A 25772-nucleotide genomic window follows, 5' to 3' on the forward strand; every position below is an offset into this window, starting at 1 on the left:
TCCTCGACATCCCACGAAACAGCCACATCTCCGGACACCTGAGAGACCTGCATTGGCTCCCCGTCAACAAAAGAATCACCTTCCGTCTCCTCACCCACGCACACAAAGCCCTACACGATCAAGGCCCGAGCTACCTCAACAACCGAATCAACTTCTACGCTCCCAAACGCCACCTCCGGTCAGCCAGCCACGCCCTCGCCGCCGTCCCACGCATCCGTAGAGCGACAACAGGAGGAAGGTCCTTCTCCTACCTGGCCGCCAAGACCTGGAACTCCCTCCCGACCGACCTGCGCCTGACCCAAGACCACCTCTCCTTCAGGAAGAAGCTCAAGACCTGGCTGTTCGAGCAGTAACGGCACCCCCCACCCCCTAAGCGCCTTGAGACCCTACGGGTAAGTAGTGCGCTCTATAAATGTCTTGATTGATTGATTGATTGATTGATTGATTGATTGATACCTGATATACACATGTTCAATATGTGAGGGCAGTTTGCATTTCTGTTGTATGTGGGGGAAGCTTGCACTGCTGATACCTGCCATATACATGTTCTGAGTGTGAGCAAAGTATATGAGAGAACCTTGCGCTGCTGATTGTTATTTGTACCTTTTCTCTATGTGAGATAAGCTTGCGCTGTTTTTTCGATGTTGTACCTGTTCTACATGTGAGGGAAGCTTGGGCTGTTGTTTTCTATGATCTACCTATACTGTACGTGATGGAAGCTTGCACTGCTCATACCTGTTATATACATGTTTTTTACTACTAGTACCTGCTGCATACATGTTCTGTCTGTGAGGGAAGCCTGCACTGCTGCTGGTACTTGCTGCGTACATGTTCTATAAGTGAGGGTAGCTTGCACTGCTGCTGGAACCGGCTGTCTACATGTTGTGTATGTGAGGGAAGCTCGCACTGCTGCTGGTACCTGCTGTATGAATGTCCTGTATGTGAGGGAAGCATGCACTGCTGCTGGTACCTGCTTTATTCATGTTCTGTATGTGAGGGAAGCTTGCACTGCTGCTGGTACCTGCTATATACATGTTCTGTATGTGAGGGAAGCCTGCAATGCTGGTGGTACATGCTGCGTACATGTTCTGTATGTGAGGGAAGCCTGCATTGCTGCTGGTACCTGCAGTCTACATGTTCTGTATGTGAGGGGAGCTTGCACTGCTGCTGGTACCTACTGTATACATGTTCTGTATGTGAGGGGGACTAGCACTGCTGCTGGTACCTGCTGTATACATGTTCTGTATGTGAAGAAAGCTTGCACTGCTGATGGTACCTGCTGTATACATGTTCTGAATGTGAGTGGAACTTGCACTACATCGTAGCTGCAGTACACATGTTCTGTATGTGAGGGAAGCTTGCACATTTGATTCCTGCTATATACACGTTCTGTATATGAAGGAAGCTTGCACTGCTGATACTTACTGTATACAAGTTCTGTATTTGAGGGAAGCTTCTACCTATGATGCCTGCTGTATGCTTGTTCTGTATGTGAGGGAAGCTTGCACCTGTATTTGTATTTGTATTAGTGGGGGTATTTATAGAGCGCGACGTTCGCTCCGGAGGGAGCATCTTGGCGCTGAGAATCCTAGATGACCAGCACCTGTGAAACCCGCTATATACATTGTTAGACCCGTCTGCTTCTGAGAGTCCCCTCACCACTATGATTTCTTTTGTTCCCCTGTACCTCCCAAAATTTATCGCTTTTCTTTGTCTACCAGGACCTTTTGTGTGCTGTTTCATGGGGCTGGATGTTCCTTGACACCCAGTTGTTCACAAGGTTTTTGGGACCTATTTACAAGACTCCTGTCGAAACCTGTGACAATATAGACTGGGTTTGGCAACCTGTATGAATGGCCTCAAAATGGTGGCCATCCTTTTTCCTCATGTGAGTGACTCCCCTTGGAGCCTCCATGAACCTTGACCTTTCAAGGTTTTGGCGCCCTTTTACTTGGCGCGCATTCCTGACAGGAATTACTTTATTTTCCTCAGGTACACAAAATGGCTGCTCTAGAACCCCAGTATGGTGGCTGTTAGGGTCCCAAATACCTCCCAGAAGTGCCATGTCATTGGCCAAGCCCAAAGAAGGTTCTAGAACCTACTGGCACGAGCCAGCACCTCAGGGCACTGGCTATATAAGGTCCAGTCCCAAGTGGCCATTTTAGATGACCAGAAGACTAGATAGGATAATGATGTTCCAGATCTAGGTGAAGAAGGGGATTCCAGACTTGACACCAGATTGACACCTGCCCTGTTGGCCCCTGAGGCGGCTGGTAGCGTGGCAGTAGAGCAAGCAAGGGTCATTGGCGTGGATCCTGACTGGCGTTCCAGTCAGCTGTGTGTGTGCGGTGACCTCGCGCCTACAGCGCCTGCCCAGCGAGTGCCTCGTTGTCCCCAAGAGACTGTGGCCGTGTTCGTGTGAATCCCCCCCCCCCCCCGGTGGTGAAATTACGACAGACTCGGGTCGCGAGGCGAGAGCAAGTTCGCCGCGACCGCGAGCGTCTTCTGTGCCCCTTTTGTGACAGGCGCCTCCAGCGAGGAGCTCGGACGTCTCCGAGCTCCACCGGCGTAGAGTGCTTCCTGCGCAGACTGAGGTGAGGTGGTGCGCCGGGGCGGGGAAAGGCCGGCCTTCGTTGGGCGGGACTACTGTCTCTGCCCCTCCCCAGTGAATCGGCGGCTGTAGCTATGGGCGGGAACCATCCCTGTTTGAGGAAGTCGGAGGGAGGTCCGTGGAGCCCCTGAGAACCCGTCGCTGGCAAGAGAAGTGCTGAACCCGACTGAACCGCTTTTCGATTGCAGCTGATGTGAGGTGGGCCCGTTTCTTCAGGTGGGAAGCGGTGATATAAAGGAACTGTGAACCGGCATTTATTTGACTGAGCGCGAAGATTGCTTGACCCCTTTGGCAGCCCCGTTCGTCAGTCTAAAGACTTTGAACTGGTGCCGCCTGAGTGCTAGCGGTGACAAAGCCCGTAGGCGCGCTTAGACCCCACCGGCAAACAGAGATCTCAACCCGGTGGCAGCAAAGTGTAAATGAAGTGTTCACTGTGTTTCCTTGCCTTTTTAGATACACGCGCATATCCCCCGAGTGATTCTTAAAGAGTCCCAACACTCCTTTTGTGCCTAGAGAAGCCTGTATTCATTCTCAGTGAAGTCATCATAAACTGTAAGAGTAATCTTTCCATCCTGAAACGTATTGCAAGTTAATGTTCCTGAAGTATTTAATTGGTGGCAGCGATACCAGAATGAATATGTGTTTGTTTATTTAAATGAACCAGTATTTATTCTGCTAAACAAAAAGTGATATTTATTCTATTTATTGATGATATTTATTCCTGATATTTATTCTATTTATTGATGATATTTATTCCTGAGCTTATTTATTGTATTTAACCTGGAATCGAAACCCAGCAAATTGTGGGCAAAAGAAATGTATATGTGCTTTCCTAATTGATCCCCATTCACAACAGAGAATTTTTACATAAAGGAATCGTATTTTTCTACAACAGTGGTGTGGTGTCCTTCTTTTTGGTGGTTGTACAAGGAGATATTATCGGGTCAAAGCCGGCTTAGCACGATAGCCTTCACTTGCCTTGACACTTGAGCCAAGCTACCCCCTTTGTGCTGGGCTTGCCCATCGCAGGTCCAGCATACATGTTCTGTGTGAGAAAAGCTTGTGCTGTTATTTTTTATGCTGTACCTGTTCAATATGTATGGGAAGCTTGCGCTGTTGTATTTTATGCGCTCCTCGTTCTATATGTGAAGGAAGCTTACACTGTTGGTACCTTCTATATTCAGGTTTGGTATGTGAAGGAAGCTTAAACAGCTGTTGTTGATGCAGTACCTATTCTGTATGTGAACAAAGCTTGCACTTTTGATACCTGATATACACATGTTCTATATGTGAGGGCAGTTTGCATTACTGTTGTCAGTGCTGCACATGGCTGTATGTGGGGGAAGCTTGCACTGCTGATATCTGCCATATACATGTTCTGAGTGCGACCAAAGTATATGAGAGAACCTTGCGCTGCTGATTGTTATTTTGTACCTTTTCTCTATGTGAGGGAAGCTTGCACTGCTGCTGTTACCTGCAGTATGCATGTTCTGTATGTGAGGGGAACTTGCACTGCTGCTGGTACCTCCTATATACCTGCTCCGTATGTGAAGGAAGCCTGCACTGCTGCTGGTACCAGCTGTGTACATGTTTAGTATGTGAGTGAATCCTGCACTGCTGCTGGTACCTGCAGTATACATGCCCTGTATCCGAAGGAAGCTTGCACTGCTGCTGGTACCTGCTGTATACATGTTCTGTATGTGAAGGAAGCCTGCACTGCTTCTGGTACCAGCTGTGTACATGTTCAGTATGTGAGTGAAGCCTGCACTGCTGCTGGTACCTGCAGTATACATGCTCTGTATGCGAAGGAAGCTCGCACTGCTGCTGGTACCTGCAGTATACATGCTCTGTATGCGAAGGAAGCTTGCACTGCTGCTGGTACCTGCTGTATACATGATCTGTATGTGAAGGAAGCCTGCACTGCTGCTGGTACCTGCAGTATACATGTTCTGTATGTGAGGGAAGCTTGCACTGCTGCTGGTACCGCCTGTATACATGCTCCGTATGTGAGGGAAGCTTGCTCTCCTGCTGGTACCTGCGGTATACATGTTCTGTATGTGAGGGAAGCTTGCACTGCTGCTGGTACCTACTGCATACATGTTCAGTATGTGAGTGAAGCCTGCACTGCTAAGACATTGACGCCCCCAAACTTAATAATGAACAGGTGGTGGTGCTAATGTTCACGGAGGATACCCTCCTGTTGTCAAAGTCCCCAATGGGAATTCAACGTGCCCTGCATAGCTTTCCAGAATTTTGCCAGGTGAGAGGTTTGGAAATCAATACATAAAAGACTAAATATATGATTTGCAACCCCCCCAAAATCCTCCTGTCCGAGCCCCCGATTAAATGGTGTTACCCTAGACAGGGTAACCGTTTTTGAATACCTAGGGGTCACCCTAACGGATAATATGGATTGGCGTCCCCAGTTAGCTAAGGCAAAATTACACCTTACTCAGTTATGTGGTGGTATCCTTAAAACCCACAAGGCCTCTACCATAAAACCCATTGCTCCCATAATGGAAATCAATAGAGCTCAAGCTCGGGGTGCAATCTTATATGGGGCTGAACTATGGGGCCATTCTAAGATCAAGGATATCTCCACAGCTGAAAACTCTTTTTTAGATCCCTACTGGCCCTTCTGGCCAGTACTCCCTCAATTCCCCTTAAAATGGATCTTGGCATTAGATCTGTACAAGATGAAGTTGCGTTGAGGCCATTACTCTATTGGCGTAGGCTCTGGGTAATGCCGGAGGTGGCCTGCTGCAAAAACAAAGTCAAACAATTATTGGGCCTATCTGGTACTGCTGGAATACCTTTGTTCGCTCATATAAAAAATATGAGTGTAATTCTCGGTATCCCAGCTTTCTGGCACAACCCAGAACTAGCTGTTTCCAACCTGTCACGTACTGACTTGGTCAATTTGTATAGGGCAAACAGACTGGCTGTTATAGACACCAGCGGGACGGGCAGACTGACCTCAGAATTGTTTGATATTAAAATGGAGTATAAATTCGAGGATTTTTTGGACTATATTGAACCATGGGCAGCAAGAAGACTTTATGTGCAATTCAGGCTCGGTACCCTTCCTCTCAGGGCCGTGACTGCAAAATGGCCCCCTAACACTCCATCTGAATGTCCAACCTGTGGTGCTCCAATTGAAAATGAAACTCATGTTCTGTTCTTTTGCCCAACATACAAATGTATTAGGAAACGCTGGCTTGTACAAGTATGCCGCAACTTAGGCTTTGTACATTACAAGGATGCCTATAGAGTACTGAAATCTGATACCTCTATCCCATTGGTATTTTCGGTTTCACGCTTCTGGCACGCTGTATGGCGCAGGCGATGGTCTTATATCAAGTCTATAAGTCGTGCACCGATGCAGGCACCCTTGCACCATGTTGCAAGGGTTTCTGTGTTACAGGCAGGATTGTTTATGTGCAGGAGGGTGCGCCTTCCCATACAAAACAATCACAAGAGGCGTTTTCTAAGTGTGCTGCAGAATACTGTTTCCAAGGGGCCCCTGAGCCCTTTATGGGTCTGCTAGAAACCAAAAAGCAATGCTTCTATGTCAGTTACATAGTGAATAGTGTTCTGCGGGGCTACAACAATCTGTCTTTCACATTCATGGCTGGTGCAGTCAGCCAAGTTCTCCAGTGTCACCCGTGGGTGGGAAAGCATACCATATAGAGTTATGCCAAAGTTGTAACTTATGCAACACCTCACTTCCTATCCATGCCACCATCCCATCATGCCTCCTGAAAGGAATTGCCTTAAGGAAGGCCCACCCCCACAAACCCCTTCACGTACCCTATTCTGAATGTTTGCAGGCCTGCTTTACCCTCTGGGGCTTTCTCAATAGCTGTGGTAGACCACCCATCAACGTAATTCCTTCTGGGTTGCAAGCAGAGGGGCACGCCCCTTGCCACCACTTTCAAGTGCTGCTTCAAAGGATTCCTACTCTTGGAATTTTCAATTCTCGATGCCACCCATGATTGGCAGTAGCAATTTTATATATTGTGAATGGAGACCATGTACTCACACATTCTTTAAGCACAGTATGGGCCTCATGAACACAAAGGTCACCTCGTACCTCTGACCCTCACTCAATGACCCATCATGAAAAGCGAAACCATTAATACTGCACGCAAAGCCCTTCGGTGACTCATCTGGTCAGGTTTGTGTTGAAGGCAAAGGAGCCAGCTCATGGATGGGAACTGTCTCACTGTTTGCTCCTCGCCAACTTATTCTCCTGGCAATGTAAATATTATTCTGTATGACCAGAGGTTCATTGCCTATATCAAGGGACAGTGAAGCATCTTTGTCAACAGCCTCTGGCCATGACGTCAGCACTGTGAGACCAGAGGCCTTAATGCCAATCATTTGATGTGGATATGTTTGAGGGGAAAGTGTGAGCACTCAGTCTCAAAATAATGTGTATCTTGTTCACAATATTAAATTTTTTATATTTATGCCACACCTTGTGTCGTTGACACAAATGTATCTGTTTTGAAGGACCCACCGGGCAGTGGGACAAAGAAAGTGCACCTGCAACAATTAACCATCGGTCATGTTCATTGCGGAGCCTGGTGGGCTCCAACATTCCAAGTGGGTCAATAGAAACAAACCAAAACTACAACTCCCAACATGAATTAGGCTAGCAAATGAAATCCCTGCACTGCAAACATAGGCCCAAATTTACTAACATTTGGTATAAAGCAGCAAGACCAGTGGCAGCTCCTTCAGGGAGTGCTGCGGGGTGGTGGGGTGGGGCGGGATAAGGGCAGGGAGGAGGGTAGTAAATCCGGCATATGGCCGGACGGAGTTAAGTAAATAAATAAATAAATAAATAAAACAAATGACATTGCACATGCTGCATCGCCGTTTGGTGTTATAGCACGCGCAATGTCATTCGATTTATTTATTTACTTAATTCCATTCAGCCGTATGCCAGAGTTTTCTACCCCCAATCCTGCCCCTTCACCCCCCGCCTGTGAGAAGTTGGCCTGGCATATGATGTCCACTATTCTAGTGGGCACCTTGCACCAGCCCGAATGACCCTTATTGATGGTAGGTTGTAAAGTCACCTGATAGAAAGCTATCCTAGTGGTAGCTGTGGAGAGCAGCCTTCAGGGAGTGCTGCGGGGTGGTGGGGTGGGGCGGGATAGGGGCAGGGAGGAGGGTAGTAAACTCCGGCATATGGCCGGACGGAGTTAAGTAAATAAATAAATAAATAAATAAAACAAATGACATTGCACATGCTGCATCGACGTTTGGTGTTACAGCACGCGCAATGTCATTCGATTTATTTATTTACTTAATTCCATTCAGCCGTATGCCAGAGTTTTCTACCCCCAATCCTGCCCCTTCCACCCCCCGCCTGTGAGAAGTTGGCCTGGCATATGATGTCCACTATTCTAGTGGGCACCTTGCACCAGCCCGAACGACCCTTATTGATGGTAGGTTGTAAAGTCACCTGATAGAAAGCTATCCTAGTGGTAGCTGTGGAGAGCAGCCTTCAGGCTAAGACTTAGAGTCGAGTTAAGCAAGTTGTTTTACCAGTGTATACTCTATTGAATGATCAAATGAAAGCACACCACACAAGGTATATATCAAATATATATGTATTTATTCTAAACACAACCCCTCTGGACTCTTTATGAGGTCAGAGTTAAAAGTACAATACAAGGCATACGATAAGTTGCACAGTATACGTTATGCCCTAGGGTCCTCACAAACCATATACTGAAATAGTGGTATAAGAACCATGTGAGGGATAGAAAGCAGGTCTAGGGCCTGTAGAACTGCTGGGGCAACCAGGAACCACCCAAGGTAGGGACGCAGGAGACCTACGGGGAACACGTGCAATGTCTTAACACAGCCGCGGATCACCATTGACTTTCTGTAGAGAACGAACAAGTTTCAAAGATTAAGGGCACCTAGAGGTGAACTACGATGGAACCCTTTTAGGCTTAGACACTTCAAGAGTCAACACCAACGGGAGCACTGGAGTACTCGAGTTACCTCACCCACGAAAGCCGGGTGCATAGGTGTCTTTGGGTGTTGGGTTTCGTTGTTGATTCCAATGGAGAGCTGTGAAGAAATGCTGCAGGCGACCAGAGCAAAAGTGTCCAGGTAGATCCAAGGGTGAATAGGAGATGTGAAGAACCTGAAAGCAGAGGGGACAGTATCTAGGTCACTAGTCAATGACCAGAATGGCGAGGAGAAAATGCCAGCCGATGTTGGGTGATTTCAGGTGAAAGAGGTGAAGCTTGACTCTTCAGCCACGAGGACCAGGAGGTGTCGATGACAACCAAGAGCTGGATTCGAGCTGTCCCACAAAGGATGTCGAGTGCTGCAGCATCAGAATCCGGATTGGTTCAAACAAGCCTTGGCAACAGCAACCCACGCAAGATGTTGAGATTGGCTTCGCTTCAGACCAGCCAGGTCTGAGGGATTCCTCCTTTGGAGAGGAGTGAGAGCACATCTGGAAAAACCAGGAATGCTCAAGGAATCAAAGGTTGTCCTTCGTGGGGGCTCACTAGCCAACGGACTAGAAACCGCGAAGGAGCCTCAAGAGGAAATGCACAAAGCGGGCCCAAGGGACACTCGTGGAGTATAGGCCTCGGAGCTTCAGTGCAAAAGATGCTTGGGGCAGGGGCTTCAAATATCCCAATGCACAACTTCGAGAAATTTCGGGAAGTAGGTGCAGTTGCACAAATGCAGGATGTCCAGGAGTTCCAGTCCCGTATCTCTCGTGTCTGCTACAGGTCTCAGGTTTGCTGGAATCTCAGGTTCAACGTCAGATATGTCTGGAAGTCCATGTCCTGTGTCGCAGATTCTTTGGGATCCAGCGAGAGCCTTGAAACTACAGACCGGTAAAGATACTCTTGGTGCCTGTTTGAACAGGGTGGGCACTCCTTGAACACAAGGGAGATTTCTTCAGTCTTCCAGTCGATATGGAATGTCAAAGGTCTAAGATATGTGTTGCAGAGTTTCGTCCAGGGTAATCTAAAGTCCTAGGGACTGGGTTCCTGTTCTTATAGCAAGTTTAGGGGTTGTGCTAAGTCTAGGGTCTCACCTATGGGAGGACCTGGGGAGGGGGTGGTTACACCCCTTCCCCTTTGTCCAGTTTCATGCCAGAGCTGGGGCTGAGTACCCCAGCAACTGGTTTGAACTGGGAAATGCATGGAGCACCTTTTATGCCACAGGCAGTGTCTGAAAAGCATTTACTGAATGCAACCCACCCTGCCCCAATACACTAAAGCCTTTCTGGGGAGGTGCTAGCATCTCCCTGGACAGGAAACCTATTGTCCAAGCCTACCCTGCCGGGGTTTCATCCAGCAGCAGGAAGTCAGACTTGTGGTTGTGGCAGCAGCATCCATTTTGTGATGCTGAAGCTCTGTTTAACTTTAACCGGGTATACCAGTATGTACATGTCTTCTCCCTCTAGAAGGGTGGAATGCTACCCCCGCCGCCAGAACCGGCGGGGAGTAGTATTCCAAAGCAATTGACACCTTACACAACATGTTTTGATAAATCCAAACCAAAGTTAGCATTAACTGCAAGGATTATAATGCACTTAACAGTATATGGTATGGCTATATCATAGAACAGCTATAAGGAGATGGTTCCGAAAGCTGCCGAAGGGCTCAGCTCATGCTAGGGCACCCTCTAACACAAAACCAAGCACTCTGCCTCCAGGATTGTCAAGGTGTGCCATAGGAGTGGCTTATAGGTTAATATGTGTTCATATATATATAGATATAGGTATACTATATGTAAGTAGGGGTGATTACACCACCTTACCCAGGCTGCAATAGCAGACCTGTGGTGTCAGTTTAGAAGGCTAACCAGGGGTGGCATAATACATGCTTCAGCCCAGGTAGGCCTCTGGTGCACCTACGGCCTGGGTACCTAAGGTACATGTACAGGGACTCACAAAGGTGACCCAGTAGCTAATCTGGTCTGTACCTAAAGTACATGCAATCCATTTTATAAATAAAAAAAGCAGATAGACTGGGGCCCTGAATAGCAGGATCCCAGTCCAACTAAGTTGAAAACCAGCAAAACACCAGGCAAAAAGTGGGGGTAATCATATAGTCAGATTCCACCTTCCTACACCTCCTCACCGCCCCCGCAGCACTCCTTCAAGGAGCCGCCACTGAGCAAAACATCTTGAGATGGAGAGAGCAGGAATGCTCCGTTTTTACTTAGATATGGCTACTCCCGCTCTTCCTCTGCACTGGTGAACTGAGTGCTGCGTAGCGCCAACGCAGCTACCCTGGTGCCACGGTGTCAGGGTGCTTGTGCTGGAAAATGAATGTGTCCGTCTGTAATGCAAATGGTGCTCATGTAAAGCGATCCGAAACCTTTGAGTCGAGTTTGCGTTGTATTGAAAAAAAATGCAGAACTCGTAGCAACAGGCAATAATGTTAATGTTAATGTTATGGAAATTTGTATAGCGCGCGACTGCCCCAGCAAAGGGGCGTCCCGGCGCTGCGAGCAGACAGGGTGCAGAAAAGTGTAGGCGCAAAGAAGTGAAAAGGTTATTGAAAGAGATGAGTTTTGACGGCCTTTCTGAGGGCTAGGAGGTCTTGTATACCACGGATGGCTTCGGGCAGACTATTCCATAACCTGGCAGCCAGGAAACTAAAGGATCTGCCGCCTACTCTGGCCAGTCTAGTGCGTGGGATGATCGCAAGATGTTTCCCCTCTGAACGGAGCGATCTCCTAGGAATGTACTCTGACAGCAGGGGGCGCAGCATTGGGGGAGAGGCGGTTTTAAGGATTTTAAAGGCTAAACACAGAGCCTTAAACTGGATCCTTTTACCCACCGGGAGCCAGTGCAGTTTTTTCAAGGCTCTGGATACCGAGGAATGGCGCGGGAGACCAACCAGAGCCCTGGCTGCCGCATTCTGGACTCTCTGCAGTCTGATGGCTTCAGCCAGATTAGCTCCCAATAGAAGAGAGCTGGCATAGTCCAGTCTAGAAAGGATGGTCGCCTGGACAATTAGCTGGCGAGTGCGGCAGTCGAAGAACTTCAAAATGGGCCTGATGTTGCGCAAAATACCAAAGCATGTGGCAGCCACTTTTTTAGTGTGGTGAGTGAACTTAAGAGCAGAGTCCACCCAGACACCCAGATTTTTGACACATTCCTTTGGCTTGGGAGGTGGGCCTAAGACATCAGGCAACCAGTTGTCTCCCCAGGACGAGGTGTTTTTCCCCAGGAGCAGTATTTCAGTTTTCCCGGCGTTTAATTGGAGGAAATTCGCCGTCATCCAGTTGGTGATGTCAGTGAGTGTCTGTTTGAAATGAAGGGCCTCCAGACCACTGTTGTCATTCAGAGCCACCACCAACTGGGTATCATCTGCATAGGATACCAGTGCAAGTCCGTTCCTTCTAGCCACCTCCGCCAAAGGGCGGACATAGACATTGAACAGGGTGAGGCTAAGGGAAGAGCCTTGCGGCACTCCCTGTCCAATACTATGCTCCTTAGAGATGTAAGGGGGGTAGAGACTCTAAAAGACCTGTTAGAAAGGAAGTCTCTAAACCAGCCCAAGGCTATCCCTGTGACTCCAATTTCCTCCAATCTCGTCAAGAGGACCTCGTGTGACACCGTATCGAAGGCAGCACTGAGGTCCAACAGGACCAGTGCTGCCGTTCCGCCGGTGTCGAGAATGGTACGGAGGTCCTCTGAAACACTGAGCAAGGCTATCTCGGTGCGGTGACCAGCTCTAAACCCATGTTGGGAGTCATCCAGAATGTTATTGGTAAGGAGGAAATCGGAGAGAATGTTGTTAACATGTGCCTCGATGATTTTGGCAGGCCAGGGAAGCAAGGAGATGGGCCTGAAGTTCTCCGGAAGCGAAGGGTCCAAAGTGGGTTTTTTTAAGATGGGGGAAACCCAAGCCTGCTTCCACTTAGAAGGAACTCTGGCGGTGGAAAGAGACAGATTGATGATGTCTCGGATGTGTTCTGTGATAAATTTGTGAGCTTCACAGAAAGTATCCGGTTTTAGGGGATCTGCCGGGGAGCCAGATTTGATCTTTCTGCAGATTTTTAGAAAACTCTCTCGCTCAAGTGTAGGAAGGGAGGAGAGAGAGGGCTGGTAGGATCAAAAATGGCCAATGACTGAGGACATTTTGGGAAAGTGTCATATATTTTCTTGATCTTATTAGTAAAAAAAGTAGCCATGTTATTGCAGAGGTCGGGAGAAGTGGTAATAGTATTAATGTTTTTTTTTGCAGTGAGATCTTTCAGAATTTTAAATACAGCTTTCGAAGTATTGGAGCTGTTGCTGATTTCATTGGCATAGTATGCCGCTCTAGTTCTGCAAACCTTACGATGATAAGTTTTTTGGAGCAGGACATAGTCCTGTTTAAGGTTGGCATCGTAGTTTTTCCTCCAGCACCTCTCCGCCTTTTTGCATTCCTTTTTCAGAGTTGCTAATTCTGAGTTGTACCAAGGACTAGCTGTGTGTGTGCGGGCCTTGGTCCATCTGGCAGGGATCAAGGTATCAAGTGCCTGGGTGATCCAGAGGCAGAACTGGTAATAGCCTACATCCAGGTCTTCACTAGGGAGTAGGGGATTTAAAACTAAAAGATTATGCAAATCTTCAAGGTGAAGTTTTCTCCATGGACGTTTCTGGACTGATGGAGTAGGCACCGCTGCAGGGCTCGGGTTGCAGGAGATAGACAGAGTTACTAGGTGGTGGTCTGTCCAGGTCATGGGGATGGGCTGGCCTGCGGAACCACTTGTGATGTTAGAGAAGATGGGATCAAGAAGGTGTCCCGCTGTGTGGGTGGGGCCACTTACAAGTTGATTAAATGGAAGGCTGCAAGGTCCGCTAGAAAAGTGGCCACTTTAGGCTCGGTGTCCCTATCGAGATGTAAATTAAGATCACCTATGATCGTAAAGTTAGCCGTTTTGATAATATTAGTGTCCAGATACTGGAGGAGTGAGTTAGTGAAGGGGGCGTCTGCGCCAGGGGGTCTATAGATCAAAAGGCCAGTAGCGCAGAACTGAGAGTTAACTTTGATCGAGAAACGAGCGCTTTCGCAGTCCTTAATGTCCACTTTAGTTAATTGGCAGTCAAGATGAGATTTAATTATGAGCGCTAACCCCCCCCCTCTCGTGCTCCTGTTCATCGTGTGTATAGTATACCCTGTGGGAGTCGCCAGGTTGCAGACCGAGTCCATATCATCAAGGAGTCACGTCTCAGTCATGAACAGGGCATCAAGAGAGTGGTCAGTTAAAAGGTCGTAGATTTCAGAATGATGTTTGTGCATAGATCTGACGTTTAGGTGACCTAGCCTGAAGGTGTGGGCTTTGGGGGGTTTGGATTTAGTTTTAGTATTAGAGCAGAGTTGGGAGGGGTGTGCTAGGGGATGTAGTATATGGGCAGGGTCCATAACCAGTATGAATAAACATATTTCTCCTCGTTACACCTCTGTTGGGATGGCATATCATTCTGACTCATTCCCACGTTTACTATTCTTAGAAAATCTGGTAATGTGACAAAATCCATGGATGGATGAGTGGGAACGCCCAAATTTCACCCATGGAACGTCTTCCCAACTCAGAGTAGCGCCTTCTGTTACTGTAGATTTACCAGACCTCACTGGGTCACGCATGGCGATTTTGCAAGAGGTAGTAAATAAGGTTCAAGGGCTTGCGACAAGGGCAACACAAGCTCTTAGTAAATCGGGCGCTGGTGTATTGACAACATTTTGGTTCGCCTCTGAAGACGTGCCCATCTTTCTGCTCATACACACTTCACAACAGTCATCCCAACATCCCAGCAATGCCAGTTAAAAACACACAATTTGTGAGTGTATTTCCGAAGCGCCCTCCATTACGCCACACTCCGTTTGACTTCCACACAACCAGGACGCGTTGCTGCCCTCGAAGAAATTGTGCACCAGCCTGGGGCTGCAACACTAAATGTAAATGTAAATTGATACTTGTATAGCGCACTACTCACCCGCAAGGGTCTCAAGGCGCTTGTACGAGTACCGCTGTGGACCCCATCCTGGCTTTCCTTGTGAGGCGTCCACTCCTGGGCACCCCCAAGGTGGAGGCCAGGCATCCTCAGCGTTGTAGGGGCCGTTGTGGAGATTAAGCAAGCTATTGCCCAGAGTTGCAGAGTGGGATTCCATGATTGGAATAGGCACCGAGGCGAGAATTATCAGGTCCGTGGAATTTTGAGCCCAAGACCCGCCGAGGCGGGGAATTGAACCCTGGTCCCGGGCCAGACCTCTGCATCAGGGTCTGCCGCTCTAATCATTGAGCCACACTTCAACACTGAAGGTTACAAAAGGCGTTCTTTATGTTTGGGATTCAAACTACTTGTTTATTTTCCAATTGTGAATGTTTGTGTTATTGTGTCTGTGGCACACAGTACAGCCATCAGCAATGCAGAAGGAGGAATGACGCTGTATACATCCGCCCCTTTCTGGAAGCGCTGCGCTCTCGCCTCCCTGAAAGACGGCGTTTCTCGCTTGGTTGCCCCGTGGAGTGGTCCCTGGCCGCCACCCCGTGCCATCACATCCCCAAACACTGCGCGTGCGGCGCGCGGAAGTGACATTTCTCCTGTTTCGCATATACATTATGTTCTGAAAACGCCCGTAGCAATGATCTCGTGTGTCGATTCAGTTCTTCCACATTCCGAGAATAAATTCGCACAACGTCAAGGCAAATCACTGTAAACTCGCACAGGAACGCTCCGAAGAGCCTCATTTAGAAAGTGTTGAAAGGCAGCAGGCGCATTACACAGGCTGAACGGTATTACCGTGTGTTTACAATACCCGTCTCGAGGGCACTTTTCCTCCCTCACCCCGCCATTATCTGGAATAAGTTATAAACTCCTCGCAGATCTAATTTAGAAACACTGTCGAAGGGAATTCCTCATGTTGTCATTCTGATCTGGTGTTTCGTAGCTCCTAGCTGACATTAGTCTGGCTTCGGAGAGCTATCCTCGAGCATGTGTTGCAGCTAATCACGGGCAGTGGGCCTCCCCCACCGGAATAGATGGGTGACGTGCACGAGGGACAGAGCACTTCAGCGAGGTGTGCAGTTGTCATGGAGATGTTGTGTGTGGTTAGAGAGACTTATACAGACCCCCCAGGATATAGCGGCATGGATTAGCAAATTTAGCGGCACAAATATGGAAATTTAGCAGCATTTTTGCGGCACTTTATTTTACTCATAATCATTCATTTTCAGCTTTAAAACAATGGAAACTGTTTTAGCAGAGTATTCCACTTTGAAATAGGCCCTGATGTGATGTTATTTCCTGTTCCTGTTATGTCCCTTCCACAAACTCCTAGCATTTTAGTGAATTGACACCCATGCTCTAGTTGCTGCCAAGACCTGGAACGACCCCCTCTCCCCCAGCTCCCTACAGCCCCTTCGCCTGCCAGACTTCAGTCTTCAATAGAGACCATGTGCTCAGATACCCCTACGGGTGACAGTGTTGTGCTTTACAAATGCTGTTTGACTGTAACTATCAGACCACATATTTGAATTCAGTCTTCGGTTAACCTAGCCTATATTCACCTACTCTCCAATTGTGAACAGATGCAGGATAGGTCTGTCTAGAAGAGCAACCTGGTGAAAGGTACCAAAGTGCCCAGTGTGTAGAATATTCAGGTACAGCTCAGTGTGCGATCAGATCAGGCCTCTATGTCTACTATTCAACCCCAAAATCTAATCTAATCTATCTTGAATTTGGATTTATGAAAAGACGTAGCTCTTGAACTAATTACAGTCACTGTACGTGCAATTAAATATAATACTATACAATATATAATAATTTCGAGGTTGTTCTGTCCTTAAGCATTTAGGGGCATATTTACACTGAAGTGGCGAAGCACGTTGTTAGCCTCCTTGGCTTAACGCCGCGCGCTTCGCCACTTCTGGAGCACCGGACTGCACCGTATTTACAAGGATACAGGCAATCCCTGTGTTCCCCCCTGTGCCGGCGCTACTTGCAGATGCTTAGCGCAAATGCAGGCACCCCTGCACCATAGTGCAAGAGTGCCTGGTCTTAATTTTGGCGCTGCCCCATCTGTACGCCATACTTGTAAATATGGGGCAGCGTAAAAATCAATGGGTATTGCAGTAGAACACACAATGCAACACATATTGCCCTCCCATTTCACGCTAAGTATAGCGTGAAAGGGTGCCTTATTTACAAGGCAGCGTTAAGCCACGTGCCTTGGAAATATGGCGAAGCCCCTATCGTCACCACAACGTTGTGAAAAGTGAAACTGTGGTGGTGATAGGGGCTTGTAAATAAGCCCCTTAGTTTGCAGGAAATATCTCATCTCTGCCTAATAAATTCGAGGAGACCTGCAAAAAAACAATTCGTCCCAACATTAGCAACATATTATAATATTTGTTAAATTTGTACAAAGGCACTTCGGGTCTATGTGACTATATTTTTTTTGTATATAAATGTATTTATGAAATATTGTGAAAATGCTATTTGAGTTTTTTTACCATTTTGTTAATGAAGGAATTCATTTTTAAAATATTTTTCCAAAATAAATTTTAATAATGATAACCTTTCTACATTTTTTTCATGATTAATGTTTTGTGAATGTTGTACGTTGATGCAAAGTGTGTTTGTTAGAGTTACACGATCCTGCTCAATTTGAGAAGCTTACCGGAAGCCAACTTGTAACGAAAACTTCAGTCTGATGAATGTTCATTGCATGGTAAAATTGTCCGACCTTGTAAAATCAAACTTACAAATTCAAATGTCCAAACCAAAATTGTGGTCCTTTACTTCCCAAAATGTTTGCGAGCTTGAGGGTTCACTAGTATTTCGACTGGATAGTGCTACTGCTGTACCTAAAATGGCCGACATGAAATTAGAACATCCACTTGAGAAAACATAGTAGATACTTACAAAGTTGTATATGTATGCAGAGCTGCATATCATTTGCTTATTAGCCTACAGCAGCCTGGTTGTAGTATTTTATTTACAAAACACTCACGACATGTTACAACATAGCAACATATTCTTTCCTAATACAAAAAGTCAAGAAGAAGCATAAAGTGCCGATTTCGTGGGCACTTTTGAAAAAATGCCGCTTTTTTTTCAAAAGTGCCGATTTTGCGGGCACTTTTGTAAAAATTGCGGCTTTTTTTCAAAAGTGCCGATTTCGCGGTTTGGGCGAAATCGCGAAATCCTGGAGGGTCTGCTTATAAAGCGCACGTACACCACAAGGATTCTTGGCGCCGAGGTGGCAGAGAAGGAACACGAAAAGCAAAAGCAGCTGCATCAAAGGATTGCATTAACCCCTCCCCTGCTGGTGACGGAACCGCTCCGTCATCAGCCGCGGTCATGCTGTGCTGATGACAGAGCGGTTCCATCACGGCCCGCCTGCGCGGCGCGGATTCCGCGCCTGCTCTGAGCGTTCCATTAAGCGAGCAAGGCCGTGACGGAACCGCTCCGTCATGAGCACAGCGCGACTGTGGCTGGTGATGGAGAGGTTCCGTCACCAGCATGGGCGCACCACGCAGCCCCCTCGCCCCTTTAGCGCTGCGGCGGAATAGCCGCGGCAGCGAAGGGGTTAATTACGCGCTTGAGGTAACAACCAGGGGCCTCCTTTACAAGCCCCGTGCGCAGCCGGAAAGCCACTTCTATTGATGTTCCCCCGGCTCACAGTGCAGGGTCATATCTACAAGGCCACCTAAAGCCACCCTGCGGCTGTTCATGGCCTTGTAGATATGCTGTGAGGCAACGCAGCGCAAGACGCTGCGACGGGGCCGCCTGCCATGGGCATTACAGTGGGTGCTCCCAGGTTAACACCTGTGGCCTTTGACACATTCCCATATTTGCAACGTCTGTAAACCTGGGAACGCGCCAAAAGCCTGTGCCTCCCAAGGTGAAGAGTAAGGGAGGCACAACAAGGAGAAATAACTTTATTTCTCCTCATTTTTTTCCTTCCTCTTTCTATGTTTGCTGCAGAACACATAGGAGTAAATCGCCTCCATGGATTATTTTTGTGCAGGAAGGTGTCCCTTCCTGCACAAAACAATCTTTCCCACAATGCAGGCACCCAGGCACCATTGTGCAAGGGTGCCTGCCTCGGCACATGGCAGACAATTGTGTACCAACACTGAGGAAGAGGGCAGGAATGTGCAGTATCTCAGAGATACTGCGCATTCCTGCCCTTTTCTTCTGATATAGGACCATGCAGCTAGAAGGATTGTCACGATGCCCTCCTCCAAAAGTTTGTAAATGAGGCCCCAGGTCTTTAACCCCTTGGCCGCGGCGGTAATTCCGGAGGGGGGGTCACGCGGCGCCGCCATGCTAGTGACGCCACGGGCGCGCTGTGGTCCTGACGGAGTATTTCCATCACTGCCCCGCCCGCTCATTAAATCCACCGTGCAGGCGCGGAATTGCTGCAGTGTGGGCGGGGCGGCCGCGCCACGATGGAACCACTCCATCATTAGCACAGCGCACCTGTGGATCGTGACGGAGTGGTTCCGTCACAAGCACGGAACGTGTTAATGACTGTCTGAACTTCAAGTACTTCGGTGCTATATGTATACTGGGAGGAAACGAATACCAGGTCAGAGTGGATCTGATGCCACCCACCCTTTGCTTCTTAGGTCTTGCCTAGGCAGCGGACATGCACTGCCCTAGGAGGGCCTTTAGCCATCGGTCTTCACTTTTGAAGCACTGCACTCGTGCTTGTGGTGGCATCTACCTGCGGAAGCGAGCAGCGGCGCTGCCACGTTAATTACAAACATATGGCCGCTGGCCGCTCCAGCCAGGTGGATGCCGCCATAAGCACAAGTGCAGTGCTTTAAAAGTAAAGATCGCCGATAGTGATGCTGCTTGCGTGTGTCATCACTTGTTTATTTGCTTTTCTGATGTGTGACTTTTGGTTGCTGTCCATGCTGTGGCATCCTTCTAACAGCTCCCACTGTAATCTACATCAATCAATATAACTGTGCTTTCTTCGTTAAAGCTACAACTCGTTCCATTTTGGGGCCGGTCTGTTTATAAACTCCTCTTCCTCTCTGAAACTACTGCTTACAAGTGTTTAGCCAAAGTTTTTCCGACTTTGCTTTCATAATGCAATCTCCTAACTGCGCTTTCTTTGTTAAAGCAGTATGCATTTTTTGGGTGTATGCAGGAGCTATAATACCCTGTTTAGGCACCTTTAGTACATTCCAGAATATTAAAATGTGCCAGCTGGTAAAAGTATGCGTACCTACATACTTCTTACGGGACAGACACGTTCTCCAGCACTTTGTTTGCTGTCTGGGAGGTGAATCTGTTAATTTTATCTATAACACCATCCACTGAGCGCACTCAATTATCTGCTAGGAGCAAACTGTTGTGGTTTGTAAACAACATGCTGCTACTTTTTCCGTCTCTGTGATAGCATTAATTCTATTGTAAATAAAAAAAAACAGACTCTCCCATGTGTCCCCTTCAAGATCCTCCTCTCCTTCCACATTCTGCCAGCACCCTCCGACCCAGCAGTCATCCACCACCATGTCCACCACCACCATGTCCACCACCACGTCCAACATCACCATGTAAACTATGTATGCCAACACGTCCACCACCACACCGTCCACCACCACCATGTCCACCACCACCACCATATCCACCACCACATACACCACGTCCACCACCACCACGTTCACCACATCCACCACCGGCACCACCATGTCCACCACCACCATCACGTCCACCCCCACGTCCACCACAACCCCGTCCACCACAACCACCACCATGTTCACCACCACCATGTCCACCACCACCGCTACCATATCCACCAAGTCCACCACACGTCCACAACCATGTCCACCACCACGTCCTCCACCACCACCACCACATCCACCACCACGTCCATCACCACATTCACCACCACGCCCACCACCACATCCACAACCACCACACCACGTCCACCACCACGTCCTCCACCACCAGGTCCACCACCATCACGTCCACCACCACCACGTCCACCTCCACCACGTCCACCACCACCACGTCCACCGCCACATCCACCACCATGTCCACCACCACATCCCTCACCACCACCATGTCCAGAACCATCATGTCCACCACAACCACCACCACATCCAACACCACCACCACATCCACTACCACCACCACGTCCACCACCACCACCAAGTCAACCACCACCACGTCCACCACCACCACGTCCACTACCACCACCACGTCCACCATCACCAAGTCCACCACCACCATGTCCACCATCACCACGTCCACCACTACCATGTCCACCACCACATCCACCACCACCACCACATCCACATCCACCACCACATCCACCACAACCACCACGTCCACCACCAACACGTCCACCACCACGTCCACCACGTCCACCACCACCATGTCCACCACCACCACATCCACCACCACCACATCCACCACCACCACATTCACCTCCACGTCCACCACCACAACGTCCACAACGTCCACCACCACCATGTCCACCACATCCACCACCACGACCACGTCCACAACCACCAAATCCACCACCACCACCACGTCCACCACCATCACGTCCACCACCACCACAGCCCACGTCCACCACCACCACCACGTCCACCATCACCACCACGTCCAACACCACATCCACCACCACGTCCACCATCACCACGTCCACCACCACCATGTCCACCACCACCATGTCCATGTCCAGCACTATGTCCACCACCACGTCCACCACCACCATGTCCACCACCACATCCACCACCATCACCAGCACATCCACCACCACCACATCCATCACCATCACGTCCATCACCATCATGCCCACCACCATCACATCCACCATCACCACATCCATCACAATGTCCACCACCACCACGTCCACCACCCCCCGTCCACCACCACCCTGTCCATCACCACCACCAAATCCACCACCACCACATCCACTACCACCACATCCACCTCCACCACCAGGTCCACCACCATGACCACCACTGCGTCCACCACCACCATGTCCACCATGTCCACCACCATATCCACCACCACATCCACCACCATCCTGTCCATCACCACTACCGCATCCACCACCACCACGTCTACCACCACCACATCCATCACCACCACGTCCACCACCACCACATCCACCATCACCAGCATGTCCACCACCACATCCACCACCACCATGTCCACCACCACCATGTCCACCAACACATCCACCACCACCACCATGTCCACCACAACCATATCCACCACCCCCAAATCCACCACGTCCATCACCACCACGTACACCCTGTCCACCACCACCACGCCCACCACCACCACGTCCACCACCACCACCATGTCCACCACTACCACATCCACCACCACCACATCCACCAACACCACCATGTCCACCACCACCACATCCACCACCACCACATCCTTCACGTCCACCAGATCCACAACCACGTCCACCACCACCACGTCCACCACCACCAAATCCACCACCACCACGTCCACCACCACCCTGTCCATCACCACCACATCCACCACCACCACATCCACCACCACCACATCCACCAGCACATCCACCAATACCAGCACGACCACCACCACGTCCACCACCACCACATCCACCATGTCCACTACCACCACCACATCCACCACCACGTCCACCACCACGTCCACCCCCACCCCCACCCATGACAGGTAAAGTGTCATGGGCAGGGGTAATAGGAATGTCAACCCTGGCTGTATATGGGACATTAAAGGATGCATTGGGTGTGAGAAGACAATAAGAGGCGCAATGACACAGGGGCTCGTGTAAAAGCACTCGCAGCATCTCTTCCTCACAGTGGCTTACCTGCATGAGCCACTCACTCAAACAAGCATTGGCATAGCCAATAGGTCTCGCCTTTAGGACCATATAAGTGTTTGGCCATGCAACACTTGATGTTATTGCACCAGGGATATTGTGCTGGATAACTAAACACTTATAAGGTCCCAAAGGCGAGACTTATTGGCTATACCAATGCTTGTTGAACTTGTTGATGGAAAGAAGATTCTGAGAAAAAGAACTGGGGTTATATTTCTAAAATCTGAAATTTTAAGAAAGAGGGACCTTCCTCAGCAAGAGCCTTAAAGATAATGCAGCCGGATTTAAAAATAATCATTTGCTCTTAAGGGAGGCAGTGAAGGTCTCTTAATAGAGGAATAAGATGACACTGTCTAGGCTGTCCATAAATAAGTCGTGCTGCTTGATTCTGGACAATTCTGAGTTTCAAAAGTAAAGTTTTGGGCAATCCGATGTAGACTGAGATCATCAAGGCAAGATATAACAAGGGCCATTTCTTGGGTCAAGGCTTCAAAGAAGAGGAATCTAGCTGTTGTTCTAGTGCTCCAAAGAGAGATGAGGCAGGATGAGTTTACTGCTCCTAACTGAGTTTTTACGGAAAACCCATTCTGAATGAGGGCTCGCGTCCAAGCTGTTGACTGTTTTCTTAGGGGACGGAGGGTCCTCATGCCGCTGGGTTGAAAGATGCATTTCAATAGTTGATTTGACTTCATGTGATGACAACCTCAGTTTTATCCGCCTTGAGTTTGAGACGTGTAGATCTCAGTGACACCTTTATTAGATAAACAGTAGAGCTGATGTCCAAGGAAGTCAGCGTTGCTGGGGCGGCCATCTTTAAGAGGAAGCGAGGTTGGCGAAGTGGGTAATGAATGTGTGCAGTCGGGTGGTGCTCCATCAAGTGCTGGAGGCTAGACAGAACTAGGTGGGTATTCACTAACATTTTTCTCTGGTGCTCGCATGTTGGAAAGGAACGTAGAGTATTGTATTGAGTTTATGATCCATGAAAGAGGCATTCGGGAGCAGCTCAAAATTGTGCATCACTGCACGATCACCTGCACAACCCTTGGTAAACCTAGCCCCACATTTTCATAGTTCTTTGAAACAAGAGGTGGTCTTATAACCTGATGTCAACTATAAAGGAGTTCTGCTGTCTGCTGGACCAAGAACGTGCTACTGCTCAAGAGCCTTGCTGCATTGGGTCTTTGTGAGCATAGGCTATGTTTCTGGCAGAAGCGGCACAACTTCTGCTGCAACAAACCTGGTGCAATTCATGAGGGAGCTCAGAGTGCAACTCAGTGGGCATGAAATGTAATTAATTGGGTGGAGGGCATCCGGTAGAGGTCCTCTAAGGCTGGGATGCATTATAACCGTTAGACATGCAAAGAGATGTGTATCTGAGCTTTGGATACAATGGAGTCTCAGCACAAAGCATCAACGTGCCCGAGGTAGAGTCTATTAGTGTTGTCCAGCCAAGAGCGTACAAGAGCTATTGTGGTTGCACTCAGAGCAGGAAAGAGAAGATTTGCCCAAGACATTTGAGGAGGCATAAAGAAGACTTGGCAGGAAGTTTCCAGGGTGAGGCATACACACGTTGAACAAGAAAGCTCCAGAAATAAAGGAAATCTATGAAGAGCAGGGCTCAGAAGAACAACGAAAGGATAGACAAGACATGGTCTGGCCGCCATTTACTCTTGGAAGGTTAAGAATTTGGATTATTTGTTAAAGGGGTTGAGAACCCACTTTAAATAATAATCACAATATTTGCTAGGACGAAAGAAAAAGGTCAGTAAATAAACTTTTGCTTAATCCTCTGGTAGTTTGGCACAAAAACACTCAGACTTAACACAAGAAAAATCCCCAAACCAATTTAGAAAAATAGAGAATATTTCAGTAATAAAATGACACTAAAATAACAAACATCCAATCAGTAGAAACCAGAGTCCTGAATATTTGAAGTTTAAGATTAAAAATAGCATCAAAAGGCAAAAGCACCAACTACAGGCATCTGATCACATTGGACTGGGACAAAGACAAAAGTTCAGGTTCACCATGATAACGTGTAGTCTGGGCACAAGACCATGTTAGGCCCCCTGGGAGTTGTACCTTTTGTTCTGGTGTGGGGACTGCGTAGTGCTGCGATGCAAGGCTCTTGTTGCTTTGCATCGGATACGTGATGCCAATTATCAGAAGCTGTACAGTGCTGTCATGTGAGTCTTTCCATTGCTCTGCATCATATCCTGCAAAGTCGCCAATGAGGTACTGCAATGGTAGGCCCAGCGTCGCTCTGAACCGCTCTGCGCCTGATCTAGCGAAAGTTTCAGTTAAGCGGGAAAAAGAATATTTAGACTCCAGCCATGGGTCTTCGAGGACAGCACTTGAGGCTCAGGACTCCCTCCCACAGACCCCCCCATTTGTTATTCGCTAAATCATTTTGCAAATATCTAAGAACTAACAATACCTACATAGCGAAAGGACTACCAATTATAAGCTAATACATGTGTTATCAATATTCAAAAATGCCTTCATCTATTGACACGAGGTCCTGTATATTCTGCATCATTACGGCTGTTGTCTTAGAATCAGATACTAGAACCTTCGGTTTTGCTGTTGGAGACTTTGCACAATGAGCACAGCAAGGAGTGAGGCAATGTATGCACAGGCAACAGGTGAAAATTATAGCGGCAACTACGGCTAGGAAAATGAGAATCTTCCAACCCCAGGACGCAAACAGACCCTAGAACCAGTCAGAGAGAGACCAAGTACCAGTCTCTTGGTGGATATTGGATGCGAGCCTGTGCAACTTCTGGATGGCAGAGTATACATTAGGGGCATGGTCTGGGATGTAAACACAGCAACTACTGCCAATGATGCAACAGGCCCCTCTACGATCAGCAAGGAGGACTTTTAACACCATCGAGTTTTGTAAAGCAAAGAGTCTTGTAGCCTGGAACTCAGTGGTAATGTTTGTCAGAATCCCAGATGCAGTATTAATGACCCCCTCTACAACTTGCATGAGGCGACAAATATTGAGACTGCTAGAAATGGGACCACTTTGAAATGGGGCCCCAAAAGGGTACAATACCCTTCATTGCATCTGTGAACTGTTGCTACGTGGTATCTGTCTGATCTATATCTTCTGTGTTGATAACCATTCTAACTTGGCGCAGGTATGCACTCCAATGTTGTAATCGATGGTCCTTATGGTAAGTGGATGGTGCTATATACACTGGGTGGAAGTAGGAAGGAGAGATAACAAGTACCTGACCATCCCCTAGGAAGCCAAACATAAGCTTGAGACCCACAGACAAAATAAACATTATGCGGTGGGAGCAGGA

The sequence above is a fragment of the Lissotriton vulgaris genome, chromosome 7 (genome assembly GCF_964263255.1).
Source record: "Lissotriton vulgaris chromosome 7, aLisVul1.2, whole genome shotgun sequence".
NCBI classification, from domain to species: domain Eukaryota; kingdom Metazoa; phylum Chordata; class Amphibia; order Caudata; family Salamandridae; genus Lissotriton; species Lissotriton vulgaris.